General features: G+C 39.0%; 1 non-coding gene and 1 pseudogene across 1 annotated transcript; one reads left to right on the top strand and one right to left on the bottom strand.

Moving 5' to 3' along the window:
* Positions 1-8,114: 8,114 nt before the first annotated feature.
* Positions 8,115-8,221, top strand: LOC127124406 (small nucleolar RNA R71). Its single transcript, XR_007803904.1, has one exon. It is a non-coding gene; the product is annotated as a small nucleolar RNA R71 (small nucleolar RNA).
* Positions 8,222-13,985: 5,764 nt separating this feature from the next.
* LOC127124238 (uncharacterized) lies at positions 13,986-14,085 on the bottom strand (annotated as a pseudogene).
* Between the last annotated feature and the right edge of the window lie 1,999 nt (positions 14,086-16,084).

Here is a 16,084-nt window from a genome sequence, read left to right on the forward strand (position 1 = left end):
GGTAGAATCTGAGAAAACTCCAGAAGCAACTGTCACTCCAGACTCTGAAGAAATTAAATCTCCAGAAATTCCAAGGAAAGTCAAGAGTCGTAGCAACGTATCTGAAGATTTGATTTTGGGAAACAAAGATGAACCTGTTAGAACCAGATCTACCTTCAGAACTTCTGAAGATATTCCTCTGGGACTAGTGTCTCTGATTGAGCCTACGTCCTATGATGAAGCTCTTCAAGATAATGATTGGGTGGCAGCTATGCAAGAAGAGTTAGATCAATTCTCCAAGAATGATGTCTGGGATCTCGTTCCTAAACCCAGAGGCACTCATGTCATTGGAACCAGATGGGTTTTCAGAAACAAACTGAACGAGAAAGGAGAAGTTGTCAGAAACAAGGCTCGACTGGTAGCTCAAGGTTATAGTCAACAAGAAGGTATTGATTATAATGAAACCTTTGCTCCAGTCGCAAGGTTAGAATCTATTCGTCTTCTTGTATCATTTGCTATTAATCACTCTATAAAATTATACCAAATGGATGTCAAGAGTGCATTTCTTAATGGTTATATCTCAGAAGAAGTGTATGTCAATCAACCTCCTGGTTTTGAAAATTCAAACTTTCCAGAACATGTTTTCAAACTTAAGAAATCCTTGTATGGACTTAAACAAGCTCCCAGAGCTTGGTATGAACGCTTAAGTAATTTTCTTCTGGAACAAAATTTTATCAGAGGGAAAGTTGATTCTACACTCTTCTGTAAAAATCATAAAAATGATCTCATGATATGCCAGATTTATGTTGATGACATTATTTTTGGTTCTGCTAATATCTCTGTTTGCCAAGAATTTTCTAAGTTAATGCAGGCAGAATTTGAAATGAGTTTAATGCAAGAACTGAAGTTCTTTCTGGGAATTCAAATTAATCAAACTCCAGAAGTCACATACATTCATCAAAGCAAGTACATTAAAGACGTTCTGAAGAAGTTTGATATGTCTGAATGCAACTCTGCAAAGACTCCTATGCACCCAACTTGCATTCTGGAAAAGGAAGAGGTAAGCAACAAGGTTTGTCAGAAGCTCTATCAAGGTATGATAGGCTCTCTTCTCTATCTGACTGCTACTCGTCCTGATATTCTCTTTAGCGTCTGTCTTTGTGCCAGATTCCAATCAGATCCTAGAGAATCTCATTTAACAGCTGTTAAGAGAATTCTTAAGTATCTAAAAGGAACTCCTAACCTGGGCCTGATGTATGAGAAAACATCAGAGTATAGGCTTTCTGGTTATTGTGATGCAGACTATGCAGGAGATAGAATAGAACGAAAAAGCACATCTGGAAATTGCCAGCTTCTGGGAAACAATCTAATCTCCTGGGCTAGCAAAAGACAGTCAACAATCGCTCTATCAACTGCAGAAGCAGAATATATCTCAGCATCACTGTGCACAACTCAGATGCTCTGGATGAAACATCAGCTAGAAGATCTACAAATCTTTGAGAGTAACATTCCTATCCTTTGTGATAATACTGCTGCTATTTGTTTGAGTAAGAATCCTATTTTACATTCCAGAGCCAAACACATAGAAATTAAACATCATTTTATTAGAGACTATGTTCAGAAAGGAATAGTAACGCTGAAGTTCATTGATACAGAACATCAATGGGCAGATATCTTTACTAAGCCTCTAGCTGAAGATAGATTTCTTTTCATCTTAGAAAATCTGAACATTAAAAATTGTCCTGAATGAAGTATGGCTCTGAAAAATATAAAATAAGATTCTGATAAAAACAAATATGATTCTGCCTCTGACTCTGATACTTCTACATTGTTAAGAAGATATCTGAGTTAGAAATCTTCAGAACCAATCTCTTGGTATTCCTGAAGAACAGATACATCAACACGTGGAACTCTGAAGCGTCAAACCTTAGAACTTCTAGACAGCTGTCAAGAAATTCAAAAGGCAGACGTTTGAGTTTTCCTCGAGCAGTGTGCAAACTGTGGGATTAGACATTCATTTATGAGCTGTAATCATTTTTCCCCCCAAGCGTGCCATTTTGAGTTTTGTGTCTAACGCTGGTATGTGTGTCGTTTTGCATGCGTTTTCACTTAGGTATATAAACACTTTTCTCACATTTCACACACTTATCACTCTCACTCACTCTTAAACCCTAAACCCTCTCTCGAAGTTTTCTCTGCAACTCTCTCAGTTCTTCACCTTCTTCATCAATCTTCTTCATGAATGCTCAAGAGCAAGAAGTTTTTAACTTCTCCCAACAAATGGAATCCGCTTCTAATCCCCAAACCTCAAACACTCAAACACCCACTGTTACAGGCGTTACCACAACCCCTGTTTATCAAGAACCTCATATTTTGGAACGTGAACGCCACATTCATCTTGCAACCTCCTTTGAGAATTTGGATGTACTGTGTGAATCGCTGGTAGATTTTGAGAATTTGAGAAGAAACGGTGTTGATCTTACTGAAGATCTTCACAAGCAAGGTTGGGAGAACTACTTCAACAGGCTTTATGGTCCCATTTACCCCCTTCTTGTCAAAGAATTTTGGAGACATGCTGATGCAGATGACCAGTTCATTGTTTCTTTTGTTCTGGGAGTGAAGATTGTCATCACTGAAGCATCAATTGCTTCCTTGTTGAACATGGAGACTACTGGAGGAAAGAGGATTTACAACATACCTCCAAGGTCTAAGCGCATCACTGAGGTTATCAACCCAACTATCTTCAAAGCAAACGCTGAGGGAAATCCCTCTAAGAACAAGGAGCTTCATCAGAACCTCCGAGTTTGGCTGAAAATAATTCTGGGAACTATTCACCATCGCCCAGCCTCCAACTCCTCTGATTATATTAATGCTGATCAGAAACTCATTTTATATTGCATTCAGAAAGGTATCAAGATCAATCTCCCTGTTCTTCTTTTCAAATATCTAAGGGATTCTGTCAAAGACTCCAGAAACAGCTTGAAGCCAAGATCTTACATCCCTCTGGGAAGACTGCTTTCTGATGTCTTCATTGAGCATGGATTGGTTGACCAGCTGGAAAAGGCCAAGCTGATGGATGATCTGGCTATAGAAACTGGTAGGCCTCTGAATGCCAAAAACCTCAAAAGCATGGGAATCATCAAGGAGATCAGAGTCAAGCCCACTATGGATGTGTCCTGGGAAGCTCTGAAAGATCAGAGGAAGATGCCTCATGGCCTTGAAAGGTTCTTCAAGAATGAACCCAGAGATGCCATTGCTATCTACCTTCAGCGTCTGCTTGATGAAGGTATTGATATTTCTGATTTCAGAATTGAAGACCTTTTGGATTCAGAAGAAGATTTGGTCAGATACAAAAGAGGTCTTTCTGAGAAGAAGATAGCTGAGGAAGCAAGGAAGGCAAAGAAACCCAGACTTGGAGAATCTTCTGGAACCAAAGCTCCTCTGAAAATCTCTTCTTCTGGTAAGTCTATTCCTCCTGTTACTTCTGTAATACCTATGATGGCCTCTTCTACTCCTCTCCCAACACCTCCCTTATTTACAACCTCTGAAATCCCTCCTTCAACCATCAGAACCTCTCAACCTCCACCTGTTCTAAAAGTTGCTCGTAATTTCACAACAACCTCTGACCCTAATCAACTATATCACCACAGCACTTCCTCTTCCTCATCCTCTGAACCAGAAACACCCCCATACTTTAGTGTTTCTTCATCATCATCCACAAAACATTCTGACCCAAACTCCCCAACAATAGCTGAAATCTATGCTAAAAATTTCGCTCCACAACCCACAAGACAATCTGAAGTAACCTCACCCCTTCAAACTTCACTTCCACCACAACAAACAACAACCTTACCCTCTGAAACTCAACCATCTGATCCCTTCACCTCTAATATCACTCCACCATTTATTCCCGCTGTACCTGGACCAGACTCTGACCCTTTAGACCTAAATCCACTATATGCTTCATCCCCTAGTCTTCAACCAGACGCAGATTCTGAACTTCAACCAGAAGCAGAATCTGAACCTCAACCTCTAAATCTCAGCCCTCAAAACTCTCCACCTCATTCACCTGAACCTGAACCTGAACTTACCATACCTACCCTTGAGGAGGCCATTTTTCAGGTTGCAGAAGCTTCAGTCCAGAAGATCAAGTCTCTGGCTAAAAACTCTGAAGTTAGTGATGATCCTAAATCTGTTAGGACACACTGGAACAGAGTCATTAGTTGGATGACCTCTGAGTCTTATAGGCTGAAGAGTATCTCTGAACAAGTCAGAAATGGCTACATCAGAGACTCTGAGGAAAGACTCCAAGAGAGACTGGCTAGAGAAGCTGAGGCCAGAAGATTAGAGGAGGAAAGATTGGCTAAAGAAGCTGAAGAAGAAGCAAAGAGGTTAGAAGAAGAACGACTGGCAAAGGAAGCAGAACTTCTAAGGATTCAGGAAGCTGAAGCCAAGGCTCAGGCGGATGCCGAAGCCCAAGCTGCTGCTGAAGCTGAAGCTCAGCAGGCTCTGATTCAGGGGGAGTCTTCCTCTGCGATCCCTCTGATTCTTAACACCCTGAAAGAGATAAAGCAAGATCAGTAAGAGATCAAGAAAGATCAGAATAAGCTCCGTGCCAGGATGGACAAGCAAGATGCTTTGAATGAAAACATCCAGAACATGTTTGCCATGTTGCTTCAGAGACTTCCTCAACCTCCGAACCCTTAGGCACTTAGGATTTATTTTGTTTGCTTGCCTAGTGTTTTTGCTTCTGACTTCTTTTTAGCTCTGATATTCTTCCTTGAATCTGATGTTTTTGACTGTTGTTTGCCTTTGTGCTTTTTAATGAAGTGTTTTTCTCTTTATTTTTCTTTTTATGCCTTTTTGATTATGCCAAAAAGGGGGAGAAATTATTAAATAGCTCTGATGAAAAATTATGTCTAAAACCTTAAAGCACTCTGCAACAATTGTTTAAATAATTTTATCTAACATAAAATTTAAGCATTTACAGAAAGTTTTCAGAAACCTAATCACTTGGAAAGCTCTGGTAAGAACTTCTGAACTCCCTAGCGCTAACTCAGGGGGAGCTTTTGTCTATCTGATCTAATATTTTTCATGTTTCATCTGATAATTTTATTTGTTTTGTCATCATCAAAAAGGGGGAGATTGTAAGAACAAAAATTGTTCTACAACAGATTCCTTGATTTTGATGATAACAAAGGATGAAACCAAAAATGGCACCCTAACGAAAAGTTTCTAAGTGTGCAGGGTTCTAAAGATAGAAGAAATAAATCTGATGATGTCATCAGATGCACAACAAGATCAGATACAAATTATCAAGTATCAGAAGCATCTAAAGTGGAATCTCGTTTCAAGAAGCTCTGACTCTGGACAAAACTGCAAAGTATCAGAAGCATCTGAACATGAAGTAAAGTCTAGAAGCTCTGACTCTGAACAAATGCCTTCTGTAAACTCTGAAGTTATCAGCGCCATCTGAACTTTCAAGAGATAACATCAGAAGCCAGATTCCCAGATACACGAAGACTCTAATCAGAATTGTTAACCATGATGAAGTAACGTTTAAGCCAAGTTAAAGTTCTGCAAATGGATTTCCTCAATTAGAAAGAGACGTTAATCTCCTCTTCCAAGAGAGAAGATACTACTTGTGGTAAGTAGTCACTTCTAAAAGAAAAAGTCTCCTGCAGAAACTATTTATGGAATGGCGTAACTACATCTTTATATCCAACAGATTCAACTCTATTTCAACACTACTTCAACTCCTATATAAAGAGAAGAAATCAACTTTCAGTAAGCAAGAAATCACTAGCCAAAACTATACTGAAATTATATCACGCTCAAGAAAAACATCTTTGTTCTTCAAAGACTTTCACTAAGCTTTTGCTTATCAAGTGAAAAATTTGTTCTTAAGTTTGTAATATTTGCTTTCTTAGAAGCACTCTAGATTACACATCTTGTATCTAATTTTTATTTGATTTCCTCAAGTGACTCTTTGTAGTCTGTAGACTTGAGAGGACTAAGAGATTTTCTTCTCTCTTAGGGGTTGTTTGTAATCTTTCAAGATTAGTGGATTAAGTCCTTGTTGAAGGCGAAATCACCTTGGCCGGGTGGACTGGAGTAGCTTTGTGTTATAAGCGAACCAGTATAAAATCATTGTGTGATTTCATTTTGCAAAAGCGCTTATTTTTCAAACAATTCAAACCCCCCCTTTCTTGTTTTTCTCACCTTCAATTATAACTGGACGGTTCATATTTTCATCGAGGAACTCATATCTCAGGTTCTTAGGCAGTTCCTTAAGTTCTAAGGTTGGTTTCTTAGGGCATGGTATAGGATCTGGGGTAAGGGATAAACATTCGTAAAGGTTATCATCGATGTAAGGTTTCTTAAAGTCATCATCTTCCCTTATGAGAGTTGATGGTAACTTAATTGTTTTTATAATTTCTTTTTGTTCTAATTCTCTAACACATTCATCAATGATATCTAAGGCATAACACGAGTCTCCCATCACAGGAGCCATAAGAAATTTCGAAAGTATAAATTCTATTTTCTCGCCACCTACCTCAAATGTCAACTTTCCTTTCTTGACATCTATTATGGCTCCTGCAGTCGATAATAATGGTCTACCTAGAAGAATTGGTATATCATTGTCCTCTTTGATGTCCATGACAATAAAATCAGTAGGGATAAATAACTGATCTATCCTAACAGGAACATCTTCTAAAATGCCTATCGGATATTTGACAGATCTATCGGCTAACTGAAGTGACATCTTAGTGGGCTGTAATTCTCCTAAGTTTAACCTCTCACAAACCGCTAAAGGCATTAAGCTCACACTAGCTCCTAAGTCTAGAAAAGCTTTTCCGATGACATGATTACCCAAAAGGCAAGGAATGGAGAAATTTCCAGGATCTTTATCTTTCTTTGCTAATTTGTCCTTGGAAATAACATTACATTCGAAAGGCTTTGGATCGTCAAGTCTACGTTTGTTAGTAAGGATGTCTTTCAGAAACTTTGCATAAGAAGGTATTTGGGTGATGGCTTTTGTGAAAGGGATTTCTACATGAAGTTTTTCTATAACTTTAATAAATTTTTGATACTGTTTATTGATCTGGGTTTGTTTGAGTCTTTGCGGATATGGTATAGGTGGTTTATATGGCGGGGGTGGTACGTAAATTTTATCTTTAGGTTCTTCTCCTTTCTCTCGACCTTCCTGGTTTTCAGATTCCTCTGGTTCCTTTACTTTGTCCGGGGATTTGGTACATTCCTTAGAAGTTCCGGGTTCACTCAATCTAGGGTTTGGTGGCTCATCATAAGCGTTCCCACTTTATAGGGTAATGGCATTGGCTTGTCCTCTCGGATTTTGTTGAGGTTGTCCAGGGAATTGTCCTCCAGGTGTAGTCTGAGGGGCTTGGTTTAAAGCTACCTGAGAGATCTGGGTTCCAAGCATCTTGGTATGAGTAACTATTTGGTCAACCTTGGTTCCTAACTGAGTAATCAATTTGTTAACATGAATGCTTTGGTTCATGAACTCCTTGTTTTGTTGGGTTTGAGCGGCGATAAAATTTTCCATAATTTTCTCAAGGCTCGGTTTTGGTGGTACATGTTGCATAGGTTGATTTGATCTAGGGGCTTGATAACTAGGTCTCGGAGGTGCATTATTTTGAACAGGGTTATTGTTTTTATAGGAGAAGTTAGGGTGATTCCTCCATCCAGGGTTATAGGTATTTGAATATGGGTTCCCTTGGGTGTAGTTCACTTGCTCGGAGTGGGTTTCGTTTAATAGACTGCATTTTGCAGATTGGTGTCCTTGGGTTCCACATATCTCACAATCCGACGAAACTGCGGCTACAGTATTCGGGTTCGTGTACATATGCTCGACTTTGAGGGCTAATGCGTCCATTTTAGCTTGCATCATGTCTATATAGCTTAGTTCATGCACTCCTCCTTGGGCTTCCTTCTTCTCAACTGTCGCTCGTTCGACTCCCCATGATTGATGGTTTTGAGCCATATCTTCGATGAGGGCACTAGCTTCAGGGTAAGGTTTGTTCATCAGAGCACCGCCTGCGGCAGCGTCGATGGTCATCTTTGTGTTATAGTGAAGTCCATTATAGAAGGTTTGAATGATTAACCAGTTTTCTAAACCATGATGTGGGCATGCTCGTAACAACTCTTTATATCTCTCCCAAGCTTCGAACAACGATTCTCCTTGGTTTTAGGTAAATCTAGTTATATGGTTTTGAAGAACGGCGGTCTTACTCGGGGGAAAATATCTAGCAAGAAAAACTCTTCTAAGGTTATCCCAAGTCGTAATGGAATTAGGTGGAAGGGAATCTAACCATGATAGGGCTTTATCTCTGAGGGAAAAAGGAAATAATCTTAAACATATTGCCTCAGGAGAAGCTCCATTGGTTTTAAAAGTATCTGCTAATTGAAGAAATATTTTTAAATGTTGGTTAGGGTTCTCGGTAGCGAGATCCGCGAATTGTCTCTGTTGCACTAGTTGCAACAGGGATGGTTTAAGTTCAAAATTATTGGCTGGGATGATTGGGTTTACTAAACTAGAACTAGGTTCTTCATTAGATGGTTGAGCGAAATATTTAAGAGGTCTTTGGATTTGATCTTCGGCCATAGCTCTCTTAATTCTATGAAAGAATAAACGTGCGCGAGCGTAACGTTCAGGTTCCGCCAGAGGGTATACTAAACTTAAACTTCCGGTACTGCGAGTTCTTCGCATTGACCGGCGGGAAATAACCTAAGTCTAGACGATATAACAACAGGAAAATGAAATTTGACGAAATTGGTCCCCGACAACGGCACCAAAAACTTGATGCGGTGTTTTTCGCAAGTATACGAACGCGTCAGAGTAATATAAAAGATTGTCGAATCCACAGAGACCAAGTGTCAAGCTATCGTTATCTGTTGTTATGATGTTTATCAAAGGCAGTCAAAATAGGTGTTTTTTTGTAGTGTGCAATGAAAAGTAAAGTATTTAAATAGATTTAATTAATAAAGACAGGGTCGAATGTAATTCACGTAACCAATTAATAATCCAAGTACTTGCTAGTAGAACTACTTATGGGCAATGTTTCTTACTTTGAAAAGAACTAATTTAACAGGAACTGTCGCTTTCGCGTATTCAGAACCGAGTTGTACTCCCTAATCAAACCCTCTTATTGTCACTTATAAAAAGGCGCGCATTGCGTTAGAGTAGTAAACCTATTTTTAAGAAATATAGTATCTTGACTAAGTTGAAAAGTATTATAACCTGGACTTCTTAACCAAAAGAGGTTTTTACGAACCAAACTCTAAACTTATAAACGCGTCCGAAAATAGTTTTGAAATCTCTTTTCTTCTTAATGTTAAAAACTCCTAATGAACTAGACAAAGCGCTTTCGCTGTTTTTGAAATAGTTAAAAACAATTAAGTTTAAATAGACGTTGGACGGCTTTCGATCTTACCCAACGAAATTGAAGTACGGGAAAACTTAAGTTGAAAGTTAAAATAGCCCTTAAGTGTTTCTACGAACAATTGTAAGGATTATCGGTTTAATTACGATCCTTACATTCTAACCTTTTAGATTTAGTTAGACATGGTAAAGTAAAAATGCATTAATTTAAATAAAAGTAGTGCGAGTGCGTAAAGTAAATAAAAGTAGTGCGAGTGCGAGGAAATAAATAAAAGTAAAACGAGTGCGAGGAAATAAATAATTTAAAGCGAGTGCGAGGAAATAAATAAAGTAAAGCGAGTGCAGGATATAGATAAAGTAAAAGCGAGTGCGGGAAATAAATAAAGTAAAAGCGAGTGCGGGAAATAAATAAAGTAAAGGCGAGTGCGGGAAATAAATAAAGTAAAGGCGAGTAATAAAAACCTGCTCCAATCGGAGGGCTGAGTAAATTGCAATGCGAAAATGAAAATGGCGGCAGGATTAACTTCCTTCCAAAGTGCTCCAAACTTGATTACAGACTCTATCACAGACTTGATTACACAATTGTGGTAACACGCCAATGCGAAGCGATTACCACTATAAAATACTGAATATATGCCTAAGTGAAAAAAAGTTAATTCCGAGTTTGCCTCTGCTCTAAGTTTGGATGATTGTAAAAGTGAATTCGCGTTTCTATTTATAAGCAAGTAAAAAGATGGAAATGACTTGGATGCCCTTCAACTTGAAAATAGGAGGGAACCGTTTTTCCTCTTGTGGCGCCCGCCACAAGGCCAAAGTGAGGCGCCTTAGTGGATGTAGCAGGAAAACATGGGAGTTGAGGGAAGTTGAGTTTGACACGTCATGGCTTGGTCTGTGGCGCCCGCCATTGGGTAGGCCATAAGCACAAAATGCTGAATTTTAGGGTTTTTAGCCCTTTTTCGCTCCTTTTCTCGATCGGGGCTCCGATTAAAGTAAAAACCTGAAAACAAAGGAAAACACAGTAATAACACAACAAAATGACAATAAAACAACTAGAATGCATGTGAAATCGGAGTCGAAAATACATAAATTTTAGTGTTATCAAGTATGAGGCTTGTATTATGGGATTGGAGGAATGCACTGATCTTAGGATCAAGCATCTTGATGTTTATGGTGATTTGGCCCTCGTTGTTAATCAAATTAAGGGTGAATGGGAAACGAAGCAGCCCGGTCTCATTCCATACAGAGATTATGTGAGGAGGATTTCAACGTTCTTTACTGAGGTTGACTTCCATCATATTCCTCGAGATGAGAATCGAATGGCAGATGCTCTCGCTACGCTTGCTTCAATGATTGTGGTCAAACTTTGGAATGAAGTCCCCAATATTACTGTGATGCGCTTGGATAGACCAGCTCATGTGTTTTCAGTTGAGGAAGTAAAAGATTATAAGCCGTGGTATTATGATATCAAGTGTTTCCTTCAGGACCAGACTTACCCGCCTGGGGCATCTGTGAAAGATAGGAAGACTTTGAGGAGATTGTCAGGCAATTTCTACCTCAATGGCAATGTGCTTTATAAGAGAAATTTTGACATGGTTCTGCTCAGATGCGTGGATAGACACGAAGCAGATCTGTTAATGATTGAGGTCCATGAGGGTTCATTTGGTACTCATTCCAATGGACATGCCATGGCTAGAAAGATGTTGAGAGTAGGCTACTATTGGCTGACAATGGAGTTTGACTGCTACAAGTATGTGAAGAAATGTCATAAATGTCAGATCTATGCAGATAAGATTCATATTCCTCCGACACTTTTGAATGTGATTTCATCACTGCGGCCCTTCTCCATGTGGGGAATTGACATGATTGGCATGATAGAGCCGAAAGCGTCCAATGGACACAGATTCATTCTCGTAGCAATCGATTACTTCACCAAGTGGGTTGAAGCGGCGTCATATGCAAATGTGACCAGGCAGGTAGTAGTGAAGTTTATCAAGAATCAACTCATATGCCGCTATGGTGTGCCATATAAGATCATTACTGATAATAGATCTAACTTGAACAACAAGATGATGAAAGAACTGTGTAGTGAGTTCAAGATTGCACATCATAATTCTTCTCCTTATAGACCCAAGATGAATGGGGCTGTTGAAGTTGCTAATAAGAATATCAAGAAGATCATCCATAAGATGGTTGTTGATAACACGAAATTATATCATATTTTAGGACTTAATTCAATTAAATTTTATTATTATTTATTTCAGTTCACTTCATTTTATTAGATATTACGCGGTATTTTCTTCCTATTTGTCTCAGGTGGCTTATTTTGAAGCACAAGTAAAAATGGAAGAAAAGGAGGTGCAAAAAGGAAAGAAAATGAACCAAATGTCAAAGCCCAGCCCAAAACACAAAAGCGCAGGTGCCGTGCATGTGACGGACGTCACAGAGGGCGTGACGAGCGTCACGCCTTGCACACTCCTGTGACGGACGTCACACATGGTGTGACGAACGTCACACCATTCCCCTACATTTTTGGCGCAAGCAACGCCTCAGAGACGTTGAGGAGACGTTGAGGAGTGTTGAGCCCTATATCCACGCCATGCATTTATGCACGTTGAAGACCTTTTTGGTAGCGGAAGCGGTTACTCAAGCATATATAAATAGCCACTTGCAAAACCAAAAGGGGTTCCGAAGCTTTTCCACATTTTTTCCTTTGCCGTTTTCGCTTTTGCATATTTTCTTTTCCAGCAACTTAACATTATTGTTTCTTTATTATTTTTTACGAGTTCTACATTATCTCTCTTGCAATTTCTATTTTCCTTTTTCCTTTTTAGCATTTAGTTAATTCTTTTCGTACAATAGTTTCTACACCGGAAACTATTGTGCACCTTTTTACCGGATCTAACCTTACGTTAGAATCTAGTTTTATTTCCTTCGTTTTAATTTGTTGTTTAATTGAAGAATCCAAGAACAAATCCTACCGGCTTGTGGTGGAGTGTTCAAGACTATTGTTTACCTCATTCAGGTTCTTTAATTATTATTTAATGCTTTGTTTTATTATTTATTTATATTATCTGCCTGGGATGAGTCTGTTTATGCATGATAAGTATTTTAGTTTGTTTAGCATGTCTGGCTAATTCGCTTAGATATCGGTATGTAAAGTAAGCGGAATAAGGAATCAAAACTAAGTCGGTTAAATTAAGTTTAGAATTAAAATCACTCTTTTTACGGTCTCAATTTACAGGTTTAATAACAAAGGTTTTTACGAAAGTAAAAGACATAAAGAAGTTAAAATCAATAGAGCGAGAGTTTGAGGTTTTAACTGGACAGTGTAAATTAGACATTAATTCTAGATCAGGGCGAGAGCAAGTTTTAGAGTTAATTAAATTCCGATCTTTTCCAAAAAGTATTTTTGAAGATTGAATGTGAGGACGAGAGTTAAGCATTCGAATTTAATTATATAACCTAAGTCAACAGAGCGAGAGTTTGAGATAAGGGTGTTTAAACGGTCAGTGTTTTCTTGAAAAGAGTTTCTATGGACTGTATTGCTTTCAAAAAATGGTTTTTGACTTAATTATAAGTGACAGCTACATTAACATAAAATCATGGTTTATTCAACAGAGCGAGAGTTTGAGATAAAACTTTTAATCAATAAAGTCAACTGAAAAGATTTATTTTAAAACCAAGAGACCGACAAAGGATTGATTCCCTAATTACGACGAACTACATACCGATATCTGCTTTATTAATATTTAATCTAGATCTTAGTTTAGTTTTTAGCTTTCCCCCAAACAATCAAACATTGTTCACCTTAGCTTTACGAAGTAACCTTAGATAACGGTATATCAATTCATAAGTCCCTGTGGGATCGATATCTTTTAAAACTACGCGATAGAACTGTGCACTTGCAGTTTGTACCCCAAATTCGACTCATAAAGTCGCGATCAAGTTTTTGGCGCCGTTGCCGGGGACTTTTATTTAATCGATATCGTAACTCTTCCGTTACGCTGTAGAGACTAAGGTTTCTTTTTTCTTCTATTCTTTCTTTCGTTGATTTGTATGCCACGCACTCGCTCTCAAGGCGAACCGCTCTATTTACGAATCAACGATATCGAACTATATCTCCGAGTCCTACGACGAATTCGGGAATATCGTGCTGCAAACAATCTCCCTCCTATAGAACTTCCTGATTTCAAAAACCTTTTTCCTTCGATAACCGAGATGGCAGAACCAGCTCGTGCTCTTAGAGATTACGCCGCTCCATCGCAAGATGAGCCGCATTCAAGTATTGCTCTACCCGCAATCGAAGCAAACAACTTCAAACTTAAACCTTCGCTGTTGCAGGCTGTGCAACAGAACCAATTCTCTGGAAATCCTACCGAGGATCCAAACCTTCATTTATCCGTATTTGTCCAATACGCTGATACTGTTAAAGCTAATGGTGTCACTTCAGAGGCAATTCGACTTCGTCTTTTTCCTTTCTCATTAAGAGATAGCGCTAGAAGATGGCTTCAATCTCTTCCTTCCAACTCAGTCACCACATGGAACGAGTTGAAGAAAGTTTTTCTTGCCCGATACTTTCCGCCAAGCAAAACAACTATGTTAAGAGCCCAGATAAACGGATTTAAACAGAAAGACAAAGAGTCTCTTTTCGAAGCATGGGAAAGATACAAAGACATGATGAGACTTTGCCCACACCATGGTTTGGAAGACTGGTTAGTAATTCACACATTTTATAATGGTCTCTTGTACAACACAAGGTTAACAATAGACGCCGCTGCAGGTGGTGCACTAATGAACAAACCTTATGCTGATGCTTACCAGCTTATCGAAAGCATGGCCCAAAACCACTATCAGTGGGGAACCGAACGAACAATGGTGGAAAAACCTCAAACGAAAACTGGCATGTACGAGATAAGTAACCTTGATCACGTTAATGCAAAAGTGGATGCTTTGGTTCAGAAAATTGAAAGTTTAAATGTATCACCTCCAGCCGCCGTGGTTGCTATAACTCAGAATTGCGAGGTCTGTGGAATCCAAGGTCACACTCCTACGGATTGTCAACTCTTGACAGGAATCCAAACAGAGCAAGTAAACTATGCTCAAGGAAGCCCCTACTCGAATACCTATAACTCAAATTGGAAGAACCATCCAAACTTTTCATATAAGAGTAATAATGCTTTGTACGCACCTGGTCAGTCTCAAAATCAAACCCCAGCTATACCTCCGGGATATCAGAAACCGAACCCATCCATGCCTAACAATAACACCCCTAGGAAATCTAACTTGGAAATCATGATGGAAAACTTTATAGCTTCCCAACAACAAACCAATAAAGATTTTTTAAACCAGAATGTACACACTGGCGAACAACTTAAACAACTAGCAAGCAAAGTAGATGCCTTGGCTACCCATAACAAAATGCTGGAAACACAAATATCACAAGTAGCCCAACAACAAGCACCTACTGCTGCCCCAACTGGTACATTCCCTGGACAGCCCCAACCTAACCCGAGAAGCCACGCTCATGCAATTATATTAAGAAGTGGAACGGAAGTGGAAGGACCGTCTGATCCAAGGATAGAAAACCAAAACCCTAAGAAATCAACTGAGGAAAGTGAACCTAAGGAAAAGGAAGAGAGTAATAAGGAAACCCTAGAAAAGAAGGAACCTTATGTACCTTCACCACCTTACAAACCACCTATCCCTTACCCTCAAAGGCTTGTTAAAACCAAAGATGCGGGCCAATTTAGAAAATTTGTTGATCTCCTTAAACAATTAAACGTTACAATTCCGTTCACCGAAGCTATTACGCAGATGCCCTCCTATGCTAAATTCTTAAAAGAAATTCTTTCTAATAAGAGGAAACTTGAAGATAGCGAAACCGTTACACTCCCTGCCGAATGTAGCGCTATAATCCAAAACATGCCTCCTAAACTCAAGGATCCGGGTAGTTTCTCTATACCCTGTCACATAGGAAAATTTGTCATCGACAAAGCCTTATGCGATTTAGGAGCCGGAATTAGCGTTATGCCTTTATCTATATGTAAGAAACTGGAAATGGGAGAATTAAGACCAACCAAAATGTCTGTGCAACTAGCAGATCGTTCCATAAAATATCCTGTAGGAATTCTTGAAAACGTTCCCGTACGCATAGGTCAATTCTACATTCCAACTGATTTTACAATTATGGACATTAGAGAAGATGATATTACACCCATTATACTGGGAAGACCGTTTTTAGCAACTGCCGGTGCAATCATAGACGTAAAACGAGGACGACTCACCTTCGAAGTAGGTGAAGAGAAAATTGAGTTCATTCTTTCCCAATTCTTGAAAGCACCTGCAATAGAAGATACATGTTACTTCATGGATATCATCGATGAATGCATAAAAGAAGCAGAGTTAGGAGAAGACAAATCATCAGACTATCTTTTAAAAGACAAATCTAACCAATGTTTAGCAATAACACCGGACCCCACGCAATGTCTAAACAAACCAACCCTTGACCTGAAAACACTTCCCAAAAATCTGAGATATGAATTCCTAGATTTAGAACTCGAACGACCTGTGATAGTTAATGCAGACCTAGGAAGACTCGAAACAGAAAAACTCCTACATATCTTAAGAAAGTATCCAACCGCACTAGGTTACCACATCACCGATCTTAAAGGAATAAGTCCTTCTATTTGTATGCACCGCATC

Source organism: Lathyrus oleraceus, chromosome 2, assembly GCF_024323335.1.
Source record: "Lathyrus oleraceus cultivar Zhongwan6 chromosome 2, CAAS_Psat_ZW6_1.0, whole genome shotgun sequence".
Classification (NCBI taxonomy): domain Eukaryota; kingdom Viridiplantae; phylum Streptophyta; class Magnoliopsida; order Fabales; family Fabaceae; genus Lathyrus; species Lathyrus oleraceus.